Source organism: Lissotriton helveticus, chromosome 5_1, assembly GCF_964261635.1.
Source record: "Lissotriton helveticus chromosome 5_1, aLisHel1.1, whole genome shotgun sequence".
In the NCBI taxonomy this organism is placed as follows: domain Eukaryota; kingdom Metazoa; phylum Chordata; class Amphibia; order Caudata; family Salamandridae; genus Lissotriton; species Lissotriton helveticus.
The window spans coordinates 2032940634-2032960760 of NC_136065.1; positions in this window are offsets into that span (position 1 = coordinate 2032940634).

Consider the following 20127-nt stretch of genomic DNA (forward strand, 5'->3'; position numbering starts at 1 on the left):
GAAGAGGGAAATCATTGATATTTTCACTCTACTGGAGCATGTGCGCAGGGGGGTAGACACATTACGGGTAGCTGGGCCCAGCAGAGAAAATAAGGATAGGAAGAGGATCAGGCCTGAGGAGAATATCAATAACTGGTTGGACGCTTTTGCATTATTGGCAGCCATAATGTTAGAGAAGTTCCCGGAGCAAGGTCCAGCATTGAGTAGGTACAACCAACCTATCTTGGACAGGTTCAGGCGCCATGGAGGCATGGGGTGGCTGCAATACGATCTGAACTTCCGCCAACGCATGGAAGAGTCACCCTCGATGTCGTGGGATCAGAGAGAGGCGAAGGAATGGATGGAACAGATGGGGTCCAAAGCGGGGTATGGGTTAGGGGTAGTGGGGGCGGCTGGTGGGACGCAGCAGTGGACAACACCAGCATCAGGGCAGGGTTGGCAGGCAAACACGCAGGCACATTCCTTGGCTAATGCGCAATATGGATTGGGTCAACAAATAGTGACAAGTTTTCCGCAGCATCAAGTGGGACTGGTGCAGGTTCAACACGGGATCACCTATGCGGGGAATGGAACAATGGAGGGGTCCCAGCATCCAGGTGCTGGAATGGGGCCCTGTCAGCAGTCCCACCTGGGTGGCGGGGGGCAGCAACAGACGTGGACGGGTCCTATGCAGCCGCAGACAGGTGGAGGACAAACGCTGCAACAACAACTGGGGTCGGTAGGATCACAGTACACACAGGCGGGGCCTAGCCAGCAGGCAAGCACGGGTTTTCCAATGGGCACCATACAGCCTGGGGGACAGCCAACGCAGGGTAACAATGGGCTAACAAATGGGCAATTCAGCGGCGGCAGGGGTCAGCAGCCCTCGGTGGCGGTGGGGTTCCCAGCGGGAGTGGGGCAGTTGACAGCAGGGCAGCAAGGGGGACACGGTCAGGGCGGCATGGTTACAACACAAAGTTCCCCAGGGTCAGTGCTTGGACAGGGGCAGATGATGGGGAGGCACCAGCAGCCGCTTCAGGAGCAGCAGCAGGCATTTTGTGAGACAAAGGTGGCAGACGGGTACAAGCAGCTGCTGCAGCGTAAACAGGGACAATACCTGTCGCCTGTTCAATGCAGGCAATTGCACCTGGGGGGGTGCAATGCAAATTTCGGCATGGGTGCTCCCAATGTAGCGGGGACCATCCCGCTTTGGCATGCAAAGCCCTCGTTAGAATTGCACCTGGCGCCACATTCATGGGTCAGCCATAGCCTGGGCTGGAGAACAAAAGGCCCATCCCCAATAAACGTTGAATTGCTAGCAACACTTTTGAATGATTACCCGAAGGAAGAGGAGAGGGAACTACTTTTTTGGGGTTTCAAGGATGGGTTTAAAATACCTTACTGCGGTCCTTTAGCAGGCAGGTCATCTAGGAACCTTCGCTCAGCGGAGGAACTCCCGGAAATAGTCGCAGAGAAGATACAAAAGGAGTTGCAGTTAGGACGGATAGCAGGCCCATTTGATAACACCCCTTTAAGTAACTTTATTATTTCACCACTAGGTATTGTTCCTAAAAAAGAGGCAGGCAAATACCGTATGATCCACCACCTCTCTTATCCCAGAGGCAACTCAGTGAATGACTGGCTAAACCAGGATATTTGCACAGTCTCCTATGCAACATTTGATGAAGCCATTGAGTTAGTCAGGCAGGCTGGGACAGGAGCTCTCATGGCAAAAGCTGATATAGAATCAGCCTTCAGGCTGTTACCAGTGCATCCCGACAGCTTTCATTTGCTGGGGTTCCAGTTCAGGGATAAGCTGTACTATGACAGGTGTATGCCTATGGATTGTTCCGTTTCCTGCGCTTATTTTGAGGCTTTTAGTTCCTTTTTGGAGTGGGCAACGCGAACAAGGTCCAGGCGAACAAGGTCCAGCCAGTGGGGGGGCAAGCTTCATTATCTGGAGGACTTCTTGTTTGTAGGCGAGGCTAACACCCCCGAGTGTGCCCAGGCATTGGCAGCCTTCACTGTCATATCGCAGTGCTTGGGAGTCCCATTGGCAGCAGAAAAAACAGAAGGCCCCACAACTAAGTTAACTTTTTTGGGGATAGAGTTGGACTCAGAGGAAGGGGAATCACGCCTCCTATTGGAGAAAGTACAGGACTTTGCAGCAGCTATTAAAAAGGGATCACTGAAATAATATCGACTACCAAAATATCGACTACCCAAAATATCGACGAAAAAATATCTACAACCAAAATATCGAGTTTGTATGTACAAACAGGTAAGTACAAAAATATCGAGTACAACATATCGTTAACAAAAATATAGTTGTAAAAAATATCGACTTTAATAAAAACAATGTTTAATTACATTAATATAAAAAATTAATTACTAAAATATAATTAACAATACTTAAAATAACTTTTAATAATTAAATAATTAATGAAAGTAAAAAAATAATATTTTTTTAATCATATTTCTTAAAACATATATATATAGTAACAAAATTTAATTAAATAATAGCCAATATTATTAACGTACAAATACAAAAGAGTAAAAATTACTATTCCCACTGCAAAGAGTGCAACAGTGGATATATGACGTTACAACGCAACTTTTACAACGCACTACCATTACAACGTAAGTATTGGTAAGTATATAATATTTTTTTTTAATTTAAATTATTTAAAATTATTTAAATATAATTTACTTTAATTTCATTTCATTAAATTAAATTAATGTAAATTTAATTTTACTTTATTTTTACACTGTACCCCTGTACCCCTGTACCCCAAAACTGACCCTGAACCCTAAAAAAACCCTTTACCCAAAAACCCAAAACTGACCCTGAACCCTAAAAATACCCCTTTACCCAAAAACTAAAAACTGACCCTGGGGGGCGTGGCTTGGCGCGCGGCAATGGCGGTCGCAGCTTTCTAGAGCTCCCGCTTGCCCGCTAATTATCCGATAGTTTATCCTGACCCCCGGACCTCTTACTCTCACCCCAAGTGAGGCGATTGCCGCTGCAAGTGCCTGGTTTCTTCCGGCTGGGTCGGCGGAGCCCAGGGGTGCCGGATCGCGGCTGAGAGACGGCGAGGAGTGTGCGGCCCGGCGCTCCGCTGGGAACCGGGAGACTCCATTTTGGCGCACCCGAGGCCGGTGCTGCCGGTGTGGCGTGGCCGCCCAGCCGCTTGCCGGGTGCTGACTTGACCCGGCGGGATACCACTCATCCATCGCTACCCCCCTGAGAGCCCGGCGGGGCACCTGGGGATCCAGAGGGGCGTGGCCTCGCCCTGCAGTGTGCTGGGGCCTTGTGGAGCCGGCCGGACCGGGGCCTCGGATTTCGTGACTCCCGCCCGGGGCTCGCTGTGGGCTGCTGCGGCCTCCGGGGTCGGACGGGGCCTCGTCGCTGAACCTGGCGGAGATCCTTCCTGCTGCCCCCTACACGGCGGACGGCCTGGAGCGCCGTGGGTCGACGGCCTGGGGACCCTGTGGCGATCTGTGATTACCTGCACCTGTGCATAGCGAGGTGAGGCCTGGCATTCCGGGGAGGCGCCGGGACCTCGATTTTGGCGGTCATCGGCTGGGAGGCCTGTGGGTGGGTCGGCTGGCCCGCCGCCCGCCTTTGGACTTTGGCAGTGGGACAGGCGATTTTCTCCTCCTGGGACCCTGCGAGAAGGGTGTGTGTCCTGGCGCCGCTGCACTGCCTGCTCCGCTGGGGAGCCGAGTGATCGGGCTGCGGCCGAGGCTTGGAGGGCTGCGCTCCCCCATCGATTGGACCTGCGCCTTCACTACTTGGGGCCTGGTGGTACTTGGAGCTCCCCTGCCCTGGGGCTCTGGCGGTGGCTGGACGGCGGCGAGCGGATCAAGACGTCCTGGCTTGCCGGGTGCCCAGAGTTGATCCGTGAGTACCCCCCCCCCCCCCTTCCCCCTGGGTCCCCGGGCCCTGCCGGAGTTTGGGCGGACGCTGTAGGGGCCCGGGGGCAGTTTGGAGAGGCCGCCTGGCGGCCGGGGGGGATTGGAGGTCTCTGATTGTCGGCGGGTGGAGTGCTGGCCTCGGGGCCTGTCTGGACTTTGCTTGGTCAAGGGGCTTCGCCACAGGGACAACTCACTGGGCCCCGCTGAGTGACCAACTGCCGTCGTGCGGCCTCATTCCCCTGCTATCCTTGGTGAGGGGGCTGGGAGTCCCTGACGGCTATTCCCACATACGTGGTGTATACTACACGAGAGACTTGCAGCCATGACCAGAGGGGGTGGCGGTCCTGCCAAGCAGGTGACAATCGACAAGTTCACCGGGCCAAGTGGGGGCCCTGGTCCATCGGGAGGTGGACAGCAGCAGGGAGGTGGACCCGACAATGCGGCACTAATGGCGGCCATTACCCAATCAAGAGATGCGCTCGATGCCAAGATCGGAGCGGTGGGCGCAGATGTCACCCTCCTGCGACAGGACTTGCGGAATGCTGTAGCGAGGATCACTGAAACTGAATCCAGGGTGTCCGTTGTGGAGGATGATGTCGACACGCTTAAGAAGAAAATGGCGGCGATGGAGGCGACGCAGCGGGGCCTGGCGCTTCGGGTGGAGGACGCTGAAGGGCGCGCGCGCCGCAATAACCTTCGCTTCATTGGCTTTCCAGAGCGATGTGAGAAGGGCAACATGGAACAATTTCTCAAGCAGTGGCTGGAGTCCTGGCTGCCCCCAGAAGCGTTATCTAACTGCTTTGTTATTGAACGCGCGCACCGCGCCCTATCGCAGATGCCGCCGGAGGGTGAACGTCCTAGGGCAGTGATTGCTAGGCTTCTGAACTACCATGATCGAGACGTCATTCTACGGGAAGCGAGATCCAGAGACTCTCTGCTATATGAGAATCGTAAAATAATGATCTTCCCTGATTACACGAAACTGGTACAGCAGCAGCGCCAGTCCTTCACGAACGCCAAGGCGAAATTGCGCGGCCTTAAACTTCAGTACTCTCTGTTGTACCCAGCGCGCCTGAAGGTGATTTTTCAATCTCGTACTCTGTTCTTCGATACTCCTGAGGACCTCTTCAAGTGGACCGACGAGACGGTTAGGGTCCGGCCGAACCCCCAGCCGGGGCTGAATCCGGGGCCCTCGAGGGAGGTCTCACAGGAGAGGACCAAACCCAAGAGACATCGACGATCCAGGTCACGTAAGCGCTCGGCCTCCCTCAGCAGTGTCCGGGCCGGTGGTGGGACGGCAGATTCCGACCAATCTGAGGTGGATCATGGCACGGCCTGATGGTGTTGAGCTCATCTGAACAGTGGTGACTGCAGGTTTTGGCCACAGGAGTGCGAGAACTCGAGGTTCAATGGACTAGTGGCGTCAGTGCTGCCTTGAGATGGCTTTGCGGCTGTTTACTGAACGTGAAAGGGGTTGTGGGGGGGGGTTCGGGGGTTACATATGAGGGGCTACTGTTCTCCTGCGAATGTGGGAGCTTGAGGGGGGGGAGGGTTGTGACTAATAGTTCTGGGGGAGTTGGGATCCATTGGCATGGCCGGCTCGGGGCTCCCTGTTCTGGACCCGGAGTCGCCCATGCCGCGACAGGTACTTCATGGTTTTTTGAGGTATAGGGTGGGGGGTGGAAGGGTGTGGGTGGCTGGAGGCGAGGCCACTGTGTTGGGACTGTACTTTGATGGTGACTATGATCACATTCATTTGATGGTTAATTCTGGGGTTCTGGGTGGGACGGGAGTAGCTCGTCGTGTTTTGGGGATGTTTGGGGGCGGGGGGGTGGGTCTGCACGTGTGTTTTGCTGTGGTGTTTTTCACTGTACATGATGAGTGGCAATGGCAAGGACACTCTATTGGATGGGTCCCCCTGGACTATGGCTGAAGAGACACGTGGCCTTCCTGGGGCAGCTCTGCGGGTGATCACATGGAATGTCAGGGGGATGCTTGACAAGATTAAGCGAGGGGCAGTGTTGCGATGGGGAAAAAATGAGAGTGCTGACGTCTTCTTGCTCCAAGAGACCCACATGATGGGCTCCAAAGTGCTGGGCCTGCAGAGGTTTGGCTACCACCAGGTGTTCCATGCTGGTTTTTCCCGGGGATCCAGGGGTGTGGCCATTCTGATTCATCGCCGGGTGGCATACGTCCATGAGAAACAGTGGGTTGACCCGCAGGGTCGATTTATTTTTGTCAAGGGCATGGTGGGTACTGAATCTGTGGTTTTTGGGAGTGTCTATGCCCCCCCTCCCCTGCAATGGGCCCTGGCTGAGAAACTTTTCACGGTATGGGAGGACATTCCTGATTCCTTGGCGATGATTGGTGGTGATTGGAACGACGTACTGAATGCGAGTATGGATCGCCAGCGGCGCCGGGATGTGAATGTTGCTGCCCCCCCCCCTGTCCGCACCAGACTGCATGCTTTGACTGAGGGACTGGGTTGGTCGGATGCCTGGAGGCACATGCATCCTACCGCGCGTGAGTATACGTATGTCTCCGCTGTGCATGGCTCCTACTCCAGACTGGACTGTATATTTGTGCCTAGTGGCTGTCTGTGCAGAGTGAAGAGTGCTGATATCTTGCCTAGGGGTCTGTCCGATCACTCCCCGGTGTCGGTTAGGGTGGAACTCCGCCGTCAGCGCCAACCGTTTCGGTGGAGGATGTCCTCGTGGCATCTACAGCAGCCGGCCTACGTGACACACCTACGGGAAGCGCTGGATCTCTATTGGCGAGAGAATCTTGTAGGGGACGTGGATGCCGGGGTGGTGTGGGAAGCCATGAAGCCCACTATCCGTGGAGTAGACATTGCGTGGTGTGCCGCAGCGCGTCGGAAGCGGAGGGAACTGGTTACGGCCGCGGCCGCGCGGGTGGCAACTTTGGAAGAGCAGAACCGCGTGGGTGGAGGTGAAGCCGGGTTGCGACTCCTTCTTCAGGCTCAACAGGCCTATGCATCCGTCCTACTGGATGAGGCTAGACAGGCGTGGCTGGCCACACGTAGTAGAATATACCAGTGGGGGGACAAATCATGTACGATGCTTCATAGACTCTGCCAACGCCATCTCCAGCCGCTTACGCTGCCGGGACTCACATCTACCGACGGTGGGGTCATTACTGACCCAATCAAACTGGCGGCGAGTTTTGCTGCTTACTTTGCTACCCAATACGCCCCTTGCGACCGCCTGTCCGCTGACGAGGTGATTAAATTTATTGAGGACCTGCCCCCCAAGGCAGTGTCTGAGGAAACTAGGCTGGCATTAGATGCACCCCTTACGGCTGAGGAACTAGGGGATGCCCTGGGACAGCTAAATACTGGAAAGGCCCCTGGTCCGAGTGGCTACCCGAGTGAGTTTTTTAAAAAGTTTCATGTACAGCTGGGGCCCCATTATCACCGCGCGCTTGAGGCTGCGCGTGAACGGGGCTCACTGCCCCAGGACTGGAGGCACGCAGAAATTGTGGTCTTCCAGAAGCCGGGTCGACCCCCGGAGAGGCATGACTCGTATCGTCCCATTTCCTTACTCAATCTTGAGGCTAAAGTTCTGGCCAAGGCTCTGGCGAATCGCTTGTCCCTACATATCACAGATCTTGTACATCCGGATCAGGCCGGGTTTATGCCCCATAGAGCGACGCGACATAACATCAGACGCGCACAGGCGGCGATTGACGCAGTGGGAACCACGGGAGAGCGAGCGGCTTTGTTGCTTGCGGATATTAATAAGGCCTTTGACTCTGTCAGCTGGACCTACCTCTTTGCGCTATTGCCCCGACTCAATCTAGGCCCGGTTTTCCTGTCCTATATCAGGCTGCTATACACTGATATTACGGCCTCGGTGCGGGTTGCGGGGGCAGTGTCGGAGACTTTTCCGATTGGTCGAGGGACTCGGCAGGGGTGCCCACTCTCCCCCTATCTCTTTGCTTTACTCATGGAGCCACTGGCTGCCTGGGTGCGCATAGATGCGCAAATGCGGGGGTTTGTATGGAATGACAGCTTAACGGATAGAATTGCGCTGTACGCGGACGATGTCCTTTTCTTTCTTACTGATCTGCAGCGCTCGGGACCGCGCGTACTGGAAATTATGCAAATATTTGGGGAAGTCTCAGGTCTCTTTCTGAATCTGCGTAAGTCTATCCTCTGGGTGCTGGATGGAAGCGATGTGGTGGATCCTTGGACGCTGGAACTACAAGTGGTTACACACGGCCTGAAATATTTGGGGGTGTTCCTGTCGACATCGGCAGACGTTGCTTGGGAACGCAATGTCGTCCCAGTTTGGGATCGAGTACAGTCGGATGTCAAAACTTGGTCTCGGATGCCCCTCTCGATGTTTGGCAGGTCCGCCATTTTTAAGATGGTGGCGCTTCCACGTCTCCTTTACCAGTTGCAGAACCATCCGTATCCGATTGCACCCCAGTGGTTCCGGCAGGTTAATTCGATCTTAGGCCGTTTTCTATGGGCTGGGGGGACGGCCAGAGTGGCACTTCGTACGTGCTTCTTGTCCACCTATTGTGGTGGCCTGGCCACCTCGGACCTGTTGTCCTATTACCAAGCCGCACATTTGCTTATCCTGAACGACTGGTGGTATAGCGACAGGGGGGATCCGGCGTATGCCCTGGAACGCTCCTTGATGGGCGACAACCCACTCCACACAATACTTTACTCGGCCCGCCTACGGCGGGATCTGCCGAGAGTAACATGCCTTGTTTTTGCCATATGGAGACAGGCCTTGCGCCGCATGGGCTGGTGGGGTCGCCTGACCGCGGAAACGCCGCTGTGGCGAAACGGCCTATTACCTGAGTTGTCGACGTTGACGGGATTCGATGGCTGGGATGCGATAGGGATTTCGCGACTGGGAAATGTGATGTCCGGTACGACGCTCAAGTCCTTTCAGGCACTTAGGGCTGAGTTCGATATGCCCCAATCCCAATTTTTTCGGTATCTACAACTGCGCCACGCATTGTGGCCCAGCATCGCCAACTTGGATTCCCTCCCCGATTTTAGTCCCATCGAGGCGAAAGTCTTTATGGGGGATCTGGGAGAGAAAAAGGTCTCTCGCATCTATCAGACTTTGGTCACTCATTGCTCCTCCACCCTTCTTCCGTTAAAGGCGACTTGGGAAGCTGATGTTGGCCCCCTCGATGACGATGACTGGAGGGAGGCTCTGGAGTCCCCTAGGGGAGCAGCCATTGCTATGCGGCTTAGGCTCATTCAGTTCAAAATTCTCCATAGGGCCTACTTCACCCGTGAACGATTGTGGAAGGCTGGCCTGATTGAGTCCCCGGAATGTTTGCGCTGTGGAAATGCAGTGGGCAGTTTGCTTCATACATTATGGTCATGCCCGAGGCTGGTGGGCTTCTGGAGCGGTGTGTGGGGCTGCCTGTCGGAGGTATTGGGTTGGACTCTTCCTCGCACCCATCGCCTAGGCCTGCTTCACGTTTTAGAGGGAGTTGGTGGAAATGTATATAAACGGCACTTGCTGCTTCTGGGTCTGGTGGTGGCCAAAAGGGACTTGGCCCGAGCCTGGAAAGATGTGAGGGCCCCCCCCCTGGGTGCTTGGAGGGCCGAACTAGACTTTTGCATGGGTCTGGAACGGCCGATCTTTGAAGCACGCGGTTGCCCCCGTAAACATTTCAAGATATGGAAGAGGTGGGCCGAGTATAGGGGGTTGACTCTTGACCCTCCAGAGGCACTGGAGGAAGACCTCTAGACTTATGTTGTTGGCTAGTTCTTGCATTATGCTACAAATGTTATTTCATGATTTTACACAGCGGCGAACAATACACACGTGCTAAGGGGTGGGGAGGGACGTTGGGAGGGAGTTGGGAGGAATGGGTAGTTTGGGTTTTTAAAAGGTGGGGGAAGGCATAATAATGTTCCTATATATCTGTCATCTCTGGATTGCTTGGCTGAACACTTGGTTTTGTACTACAATGGAGAATTGATGCTTGGTGGTGATCTCCTGATTGTGGGGAGCCACGCATATTTCCTGCTTATTCCTACCAATAAAATTTGTTGTGAAAAAAAAAAAAACTGACCCTGAACCCTAAAAATACCCCTTTACCCAAAAACTAAAAACTGACCCTGAACCCTAAAAATACCCCTTTACCCAAAAACCCAAAACTGACCCTGAACCCTAAAAATACCCCTTTACCCAAAAACTAAAAACTGACCCTGAACCCTAAAAATACCCCTTTACCCAAAAACTAAAAACTGACCCTGAACCCTAAAAATACCCCTTTACCCAAAAACTAAAAACTGACCCTGAACCCTAAAAATACCCCTTTACCCAAAAACCCAAAACTGACCCTGAACCCTAAAAATACCCCTTTACCCAAAAACTAAAAACTGACCCTGAACCCTAAAAATACCCCTTTACCCAAAAACTAAAAACTGACCCTGAACCCTAAAAATACCCCTTTACCCAAAAACTAAAAACTGACCCTGAACCCTAAAAATACCCCTTTACCCAAAAACTAAAAACTGAACCTGAACCCTAAAAATACCCCTTTAATTTAACATAATTAGCAATTAATCAATTAAATTAAATTAATTACCAATTACATTTTAATTAATTAACAAATATTATTTAATTACCAATTAATTAAATATTACTACCAATTAATACATTTACATATTTAATAAATAATAATTAAATTACTTCCCACCCTATTCCCCTATAAACCCACAACCCGCTACAGGAAATACATTATTTTAATTTACATAATTAGCAAATAATAAATTAAAATAAATTAATTACCAATTAAATTTTAAATAATTAACATATAATATTTAATTACCAATTAATTAATTATTACTACCAATTAATACATTTACATATTTAATTAATTATAATTAAATTACTTCCCACCCTATTCCTGTCAGGGCTAGGGTGGCTTGTGGTCTAGGGCCCGCCCCACTCTGCGTTCGGGGGTACCCCTGTGGCAAATTGCATCAGTCCTCTTTGGGAGGGCGTTGGTGGTTGAGATGCTGTAAACCAGCTTGTGCTTTTAATTTGCATCCCTGTTAATAGATCTGCGCAGGTTCCCTGCCCTTTAGCTGCTGTCTGCTGCTGTTTCCGCCTAATGCGTGAGGTTTGGCATGCTCACGCCTAATGCGTGAGCTTTGGCATGCTCACGCCTAATGCGTGAGCTTTGGTGGTCGGGTCGCGTTCGTAAGCGCCGGAGACACGCTAACTTACGTGACCGCGCCCTGTCTCCTGCGCTCACTATTCTGGACTGTTCCTGGGGTGTGGCTGTGGTTTCTTCCTGCTCCCTTTCCTGTTTCCCTCAGATCAGCGTTTTGGATTGGAATTTCACCGGAGGCTTTCGGTGTTCGTTGCAGGGGGCGTGGCAGTTTCCAGCTTGCTCCGTTTTCTCTGAAGAACCTTGTTGGAGCATTCAAGAAGATGTTTAGTCCATCCTAGTAGTAGAGTAGGTCGTACTCTACAGGTAGGGAATAGGAATTCCTTGATCATAGCAAAAATGTTTAAAATCACTTGCTTGTTTTAAAAGGTGATATTTAAAGCTGCAAAATGCATAATAGTTGATTTCTTTAACATAAACAGTTTGAAGCCTTACAGTTTTAATCCTCAAGTAGAGAACTGCAATCCATTGCTGGCAAGGGTTGTTGAAAGTATTTCTGGGGAACGCAAAGCTTATTCTGAATGCGCGCACATTCTGTTTAATTGCACAATTGTTTAGGCGCAATCCTTTCTTGTGAATCCTGGCTAAGAGGCCAAAAGGGTTATTTCTTGCTTATGATGTTTATGTGGTATTCATTTAGTTTGACCTTCAAATCTTTGGTAAAGGAGTTTATTTGCTGAAGTGTGGTGCTATTTCCCTTATTAAGAATCTGTCGCAATTCACAAGAGTTTGAAGTCGCTATTCACAAGTGATTGAAAATAGCATAATAAATAAAGAGTTTATTCTAGAATACTACTGTGTAGGAAGCTTATTGGATGTTTAGAGAGTTTGTCCGTAGGCTTGTGTTTTAGAGTTCTCAGTCTTGGTACAAAGGTTATTGCCAATTTAGAATTACAGAATATTTTGTTACTAACTTTTCCTTTTCAGATCTCCTTCCCCGCAGTCCCCTTCCTAATTCCCTTTTTTCCCCTCGCTTGATCACTCCAAGATTCTGTGTAGTAATTACATTCAGAATTGGAGGTATCGAGAGGTGGGACCTTATAACTTCACGACAGACCCTGAGGAAGACGTCGCCTGACAGAATAGTGAGCCCACGAATTATTTTCCTCCTGGTCTGTACGTGGAGTCATAATGACCACCATCAATGATTTAATGTCTGCAATCATGCGAATACAAGCAGACTTAAAAGAAACCATGGATGTAACTGCTTTGTTAGCAGCTAAGGTGGAAAATATTCAATTACAGAGTACTCCTCTTCCGGATGAGGTTCACGAAACTGGTGCTAGCAGGGGACATACAAACATAGCTGTTACTGTGCCCCCCCAGATTCCTTTGGCGGCTCCTGAACGTTTTTCTGGGGACCCCTCTAAGGTGCAAATCTTTTTGACCCAGATAGAGTTGCATTTTGCTTGTAGACCAACTGCATTTCCAACCCCACAGTCTAAGATTGCGTTTTTAATTTCCTATTTGACCGGAGATGCCGCAAACTGGGCAGTTCCTTTGGTCAGACAAGATGACACTTTGCTTTACAACTGGAAACGTTTTGTGGAAGAATTTGAAAAGGTTTTTGATCGTAGAACAGTTACTTTATCCGCAGATCGAGAACTACTGCAGTTGAAACAAGGTAATAGGGACCTTGTTTCTTATTTGTCTCACTTCAACAGATTAATCGCTGAAACTTCTTGGCCAGAGGAAAAAAGGGCCGCCCTTTTTTATCAAGGTCTAAAAGACGAGCTAAAAGATGTTCTGGCTCAAATTGATCCTCAACCAGTAATTTGCTCTGAATTGATTAATCTAACGTTGCGTTTAGACCACAGACTCTCTGAACGAAGATCAGATAAAAAAAGAACAGACAAACCAAACTGGAGATCAGAAGCTAAATCTAGGCCTCAATTTTCAAATTCTGAAACCGGTTCGGAGCCTATGGAAATAGGAACTTTAAGACAACCATTGTCTAAAGATGAGAAAGACAATCGTCGAAAGAATGGACAATGCCTTTATTGTGGTCGAAAAGGTCACTTCGTGAAGGACTGTTTAACTAAGCCAAAGGGAAAATTTCCTAACTCTAGTAAGTCAGCAGTTCTGGAAAAAACAGATCCGAAATCGGAAAACTAACTGGCCCAAGATGTTTGAAGGGAGATCTCTTGGGTACTATTGCCTTCCCTTCTGTGAACTCATGTGTCTCTAACTACAAAGCTCATTTTAGATTAGTCGTACAAATCAGGTTAATTCAAGAAACATGCCAAATGGAAGTTTTAGTTGATTCTGGAGCTACAGGAAATTTTGTAGACTTAGAAACCGCTCAACGCTTAGGAATCATCTGTGAACAAAAAGAGACTCCAGAAATAGTGCAAGCGGTGGATGGAAAAATTCTAGCTGGAGGGCCAGTGACCATGCAAACATCCAAGGTTATTATGATCTGTGAAGATACTAAGCAACAAATACATAAGGAGGAGCTTCAATTTGATGTTATCCAAGCACCTCAGTATGGTTTTATTCTGGGAATGCCTTGGCTTTGCTTGCACAATCCAACCATAGATTGGCGAAAAAGAGAACTGGTTTTTCTGTCTGATTTTTGTCATTCGACTTGTCTTAATGCCTCAAAACCAACTCTTAGTCGATTGGCCACAGCTGAGGAAAAAGAAACATTGTTACCTAAAGTTTACAAGGACTTCGCAGAAGTTTTTAGTGAAACTAAGGCAGCCCTCCTTCCTCCTCATCGAAGCTATGATTGTCAAATCGATCTTGTACCTGGATCTAGTGTCCCAAATTGTCGCATTTATGCTTTGTCTGAAAAAGAGAACCAACACTTAAGACAATATCTCGACCAATATCTAGAGAATGGATTCATCCGCCCCTCCAAGTCTCCGGCAGCGTCTCCTTTATTTTTCATTCCGAAAGCAAATGGGGAATTGAGGACCTGCATCGATTATAGGGCGTTGAACAAAATCACTGTCAAAAATAAATACCCATTGCCTCTCATCCCTGTTCTTTTGGACCAAGTTAAAAGGGCAGAAATCTACACTAAATTGGACCTCAGAGGAGCCTACCATTTGGTTCGTATCAGGCAAGGTGATGAATGGAAGACTGCTTTCAAAACCCGATATGGTTTGTTTGAGTACTTGGTGATGCCATTTGGGCTGTGCAATGCACCAGCAGCTTTTCAGTTTTTTTTTAATGATGCCTTGAAAGAATTTTTGGATCTTTTTGTTATTGTCTATATAGACGATATTTTGATTTATTCTGATTCCGAAGCCGAACATGAAGGTCATGTCAGAAAGGTTCTGAAAACTCTGCAATCACATAATTTGTACTGCAAATTATCCAAATGTGATTTCCATGTTCGGGAAGTTGAATTTTTGGGAGTTCTCCTCACTCCAACTGGAATGAAAATGACTGACAGAAAGATCAAAGCTGTTGCCGATTGGCCCACTCCGACCTCTGTTCGAGACATACAGTGCTTTTTGGGATTTGCAAATTTTTACCGCCGCTTCATTGATCATTTTTCTGCTGTGGTAGCTCCCATCACACGTTTGTTAAGAAAGAAGGTGAACTTCGAATGGTCCATAGAAGCTGAACATGCATTTCAGAAGTTAAAAAGAGCCTTTACTGAAGCTCCCGTTCTCATGCATCCCAATGTAGAGAAACCCTTTATCATTGAAGCTGACGCCTCTGATGTAGCTATAGCAGCCATTCTCTCTCAAAGACATCATACTACTGGTCAAATGCATCCGGTTGCCTACATGTCTCGAAAACTAAATCCCGCAGAGCAAAATTATGTAATAGCTGAAAAGGAGCTACTAGCGATTCTAGAAGCCTTCAAAGAATGGAGACATTACATAATGGGAGCAAAATTTACTGTAACCGTGTACACTGATCATAGAAATGTACAGTTTATGAGCTCAGCCAGACTATTGACCCCGAGACAACTCAGGTGGATGATGTTCTTTGCCGAATATGACTTCATAATTACCTTCCGTCCAGGCCAAGACAATAAGAAAGCTGATGCCCTGTCCAGAAAAGACTCTTCTTTGCATCGCTTTGAAGGAACTCCTCAACCAATAATAGATCCAGGCAAAGTAATTAATGTACTCTCGGCAGATCAATTTTTGGAGAATATTCATGAAAATGTTCCTTCTTCCCAGTGGAAATCATGGTTGAACTCCAACGTTAACCAAACCATCAAAGAAGGGATACCTTTCCATGGAAAGCAAGTTTATCTGCCCTCTTTGCAATTACAAGAAACTGTATTCAATTGGTTACATTCACATCCTATGGCCGGGCACCCAGGCCCTCGAAAGACTGTGGAGAAAATACAAAAGATGTTTTGGTGGCCAACGCTGCAAAAAGATGTGTTAAAAATGGCTAATGATTGTGAGGTCTGTGCAAGATTTAAATCCGATCACACTAAACCTAAAGGTTTCCTACAGGTCCTACCTACACCAACTGAACCATGGAAACATATTTCGTTGGATTTCATTACTGATCTACCACCTACCCAACACCATACTGTGATTCTAGTAGTTGTAGACAGTTTAACCAAATATGCACATTTCATTCCTTGTAAGCAGCTACCTACTGCAGGACAGTTAGCGCAAATATTTCTACAACATGTGGTGCGCTTACATGGACTGCCTTCAGTATTGCTTTCAGATCGAGGGTCTCAGTTCTCTTCCAAGTTCTGGCAACAATGGTGTAAAGATCTGCACATCACTTCCAATATGTCCACTAGTTATCACCCTCAAACTGATGGGCAAACTGAAAGACTGAACCAAACTTTGAAACAATACTTGAGGTGTTATGTTACGGACTCTAAGAAATCTTGGTTAGATTTACTTTGGATTGCGGAATTTGCGTATAACACTTCGCCTCATTCATCAACCGGTTTCTCACCGTTCAAGGCACTCTATGGCTATGAACCTAACACCATACCGTTAGCTATGATCAATGATGGTAGTGTTGTGCCAGCAGTTAAAGACTCTGTACAACTTATGCAAACTATCCACCGTCAAGTTCAGGATCGCTTGTTGCAAAGCAAGAAGAAATACAAAGAGCAGTATGACAAAAAACATCGTTCAGGTCCTACGTATGCCCCTGGAGACAAAGTTTGGTTGTCCACAAAGAACTTGAACTTCAAACACAAAAGTATGTTTCAACCTAAGTTCATTGGTCCTTACCCAGTTCTTCGACAAGTGAACCCTGTGACATTCAAGTTGTTGTTACCTAAGTCTCTACGAATTCATCCAGTGTTTCATACTTCCCTTCTTAAACCTGCTAAACAGAATCTGGCTCCCCGTCCCGCTCCAATTTTAGTTCATGGTAATTGGGAATATGAAGTGCAAGACATTTTGGATTCTAGGCGTCGGGGTTCTAGGTTGTGGTATCTTGTCTCCTGGAAGGGATACGGTGCTGAAAATGATTCCTGGGAGCCGGCTGACAATGTTCATGCTCCACGCTTGGTACGCCGTTTCCACCTCCTCCACCCTCTAAAGCCGGGCCCTAGACCACTCTTGGGAGGGGGGAGTACTGTCAGGGCTAGGGTGGCTTGTGGTCTAGGGCCCGCCCCACTCTGCGTTCGGGGGTACCCCTGTGGCAAATTGCATCAGTCCTCTTTGGGAGGGCGTTGGTGGTTGAGATGCTGTAAACCAGCTTGTGCTTTTAATTTGCATCCCTGTTAATAGATCTGCGCAGGTTCCCTGCCCTTTAGCTGCTGTCTGCTGCTGTTTCCGCCTAATGCGTGAGGTTTGGCATGCTCACGCCTAATGCGTGAGCTTTGGCATGCTCACGCCTAATGCGTGAGCTTTGGTGGTCGGGTCGCGTTCGTAAGCGCCGGAGACACGCTAACTTACGTGACCGCGCCCTGTCTCCTGCGCTCACTATTCTGGACTGTTCCTGGGGTGTGGCTGTGGTTTCTTCCTGCTCCCTTTCCTGTTTCCCTCAGATCAGCGTTTTGGATTGGAATTTCACCGGAGGCTTTCGGTGTTCGTTGCAGGGGGCGTGGCAGTTTCCAGCTTACTCCGTTTTCTCTGAAGAACCTTGTTGGAGCATTCAAGAAGATGTTTAGTCCATCCTAGTAGTAGAGTAGGTCGTACTCTACAGGTAGGGAATAGGAATTCCTTGATCATAGCAAAAATGTTTAAAATCACTTGCTTGTTTTAAAAGGTGATATTTAAAGCTGCAAAATGCATAATAGTTGATTTCTTTAACATAAACAGTTTGAAGCCTTACAGTTTTAATCCTCAAGTAGAGAACTGCAATCCATTGCTGGCAAGGGTTGTTGAAAGTATTTCTGGGGAACGCAAAGCTTATTCTGAATGCGCGCACATTCTGTTTAATTGCACAATTGTTTAGGCGCAATCCTTTCTTGTGAATCCTGGCTAAGAGGCCAAAAGGGTTATTTCTTGCTTATGATGTTTATGTGGTATTCATTTAGTTTGACCTTCAAATCTTTGGTAAAGGAGTTTATTTGCTGAAGTGTGGTGCTATTTCCCTTATTAAGAATCTGTCGCAATTCACAAGAGTTTGAAGTCGCTATTCACAAGTGATTGAAAATAGCATAATTAATAAAGAGTTTATTCTAGAATACTACTGTGTAGGAAGCTTATTGGATGTTTAGAGAGTTTGTCCGTAGGCTTGTGTTTTAGAGTTCTCAGTCTTGGTACAAAGGTTATTGCCAATTTAGAATTACAGAATATTTTGTTACTAACTTTTACTTTTCAGATCTCCTTCCCCGCAGTCCCCTTCCTAATTCCCTTTTTTCCCCTCGCTTGATCACTCCAAGATTCTGTGTAGTAATTACATTCAGAATTGGAGGTATCGAGAGGTGGGCCCTTATAACTTCACGACAGACCCTGAGGAAGACGTCGCCTGACATTCCCCTATAAACCCACAACCCGCTACAGAATAAAATTACACAATAATTTAAAAAAAATCATTATTTAAAAATAATTATAACATAAAATGACACTTTTCACACATATTATAACATAAACACTATAAATAATTACATATTATATAAAAAACGATATTTTTTACTTTCGATATTATTTACAGTCGATATTACTTCACTTACCTTAAAAACGATATTTTGGCTGTCGATATTCTGTCCTGTCGATATTTTCTCCAAACGATATTTAAAACTCGATATTCTGTCCAAACGATATTTTGGAGTCGATATTATGTCTGTGCACCATTAAAAAGGTATTGGCGAAAGAGAAGGCAACTTTAAAAGACATCCAGGAGGTAATGGGCAAGCTCAATTTTGCATCCAGGGTCATTCAGGTGGGGAGAGTCTTTTCTAGAAGGCTGGCAAGTGCTACGGCAGGCATGACTCAGAAACATCACTTTGTCAGGTTAAAGAAGGGGCTGAAGCAAGACTTGCAGATGTGGTTGTCTTTTCTCCAAGGGTTCAATGGGGTTAGAATATGGCCGTCACTATGGACAGCTGATGAGAGGTCGCAACTGTACACAAATGCCTCCAGGCAAGGGGGGTTTGGTGCAATATTGGGTTCAGCGTGGTGTGCCAAGGAGTGGCCACCGGCCTGGCGACAAGGGGGCCTCACCAACAATATCACAGCGATAGAACTCTTTCCTATTCTGGTGGCATTATCAATATGGTCGGACACCATGGTTAACAAGTGCTTGGTCGTCCGGTCCGACAACATGGCAGCCGTCCAGGCAATAAATAATCAGGCGGCGGCGTGTCCCATTGTATTAGGCTTATTAAGGCATTTAGTGAGCAGGTGTCTACAGTATAATATTCAGATAACAGCCAAGCATGTGCCAGGGGTTCAGAACAAGGCAGCTGATGCTCTTTCTCGCTTACAGTGGGAAAGATTCCGGGCCGAATGGCCAGAGGCACAGCAAGAAATGACGCCCTTCAAAGAGGAATATTGGAGACTGATGCATTAGAAGGTCTGCTACAGAATATGGCGGAGGAGGCTCTAGCAGTGGGAACAAGGCACCAGTATCGAAGTTGTGTGGACACTTTTCGGAACTTTACAGCGGATGATTCCGAGCTTCCAAACAATGTTCAGCAACTGGGGAGGCGGGTCAAGCAGTTTGTGGTGTGGGCCAGGGGAGCCGGCAAATCTAGGTCATGGGTTGGAGAGCACCTAGCAGCAATAGCATACCATTCAAAACTAAAGGGTTTTGACGATCCTACTAAAGGTTTTGTGCTTAGGGCAGCCTTGAAAGGGTGGGCAAAAGAAGAAAGTAAAAAGCAGGATCACAGGTCCCCAATTGACTTTAAAACACTAAAGATTCTAATGGACCACCTCCCTTTGGTATGCTACTCAGAGTTTGAAAGTACGCTGTTTAGAGTAACATTTTCCCTGGCCTTCTTCGGGGCATTTCGCATTAGCGAATTAATTGCCAGGTCAAAAGGGGATAAAAGCAGCAGGGCCTTGTTGGTGAAGGACATATCACTAGGCACACAGCAGGTATCCCTACGGGTGCGGCACTCTAAGACAGATCAAGTGGGAAGGGGACAGTTCATAACACTGAATAGGATGGAAGGGCACAGCTTGTATTGCCCATTTACGCTCTTGGCAGGGTACATCCGGGAATGGGAAGGTGTTAATGGCGACAACTACCTTCTCACCCACAAAGATGGGTCCCCGGTAACATTGTACCAGTTTAAAAGGGTGTTAGCAGCAACGGTCCAAGTGGCTGGGCTCCAAGGGTGCCATTACACTACACATTCATTCCGCATTGGGGCAGCCACTACAGCCTTCCAGGAGGGCATGTCGGCAAATGCAATAAAACAAATAGGAAGATGGCAATCAGACAGGTATCGGGTGTACATTCGCACAACATCCGACGGGTAGAAGAGGGAAGAAGACATTGGTTGCGGCGATTCAGTGGTAGGGGTCTTGACTAAACTTATGTACTGCAATTTAAATGTATAATAAAAGGCGGATAGAAGATTGATACACAACATTTCTGTGCTTCTGTTCTACTCCACAGAATACAAAACAGTGTGGGTCATCGGGCACTCCTACGTGTCAATGGCCGCTAACAGAGCCCACAGCATTGGGTGGAATGCAACGT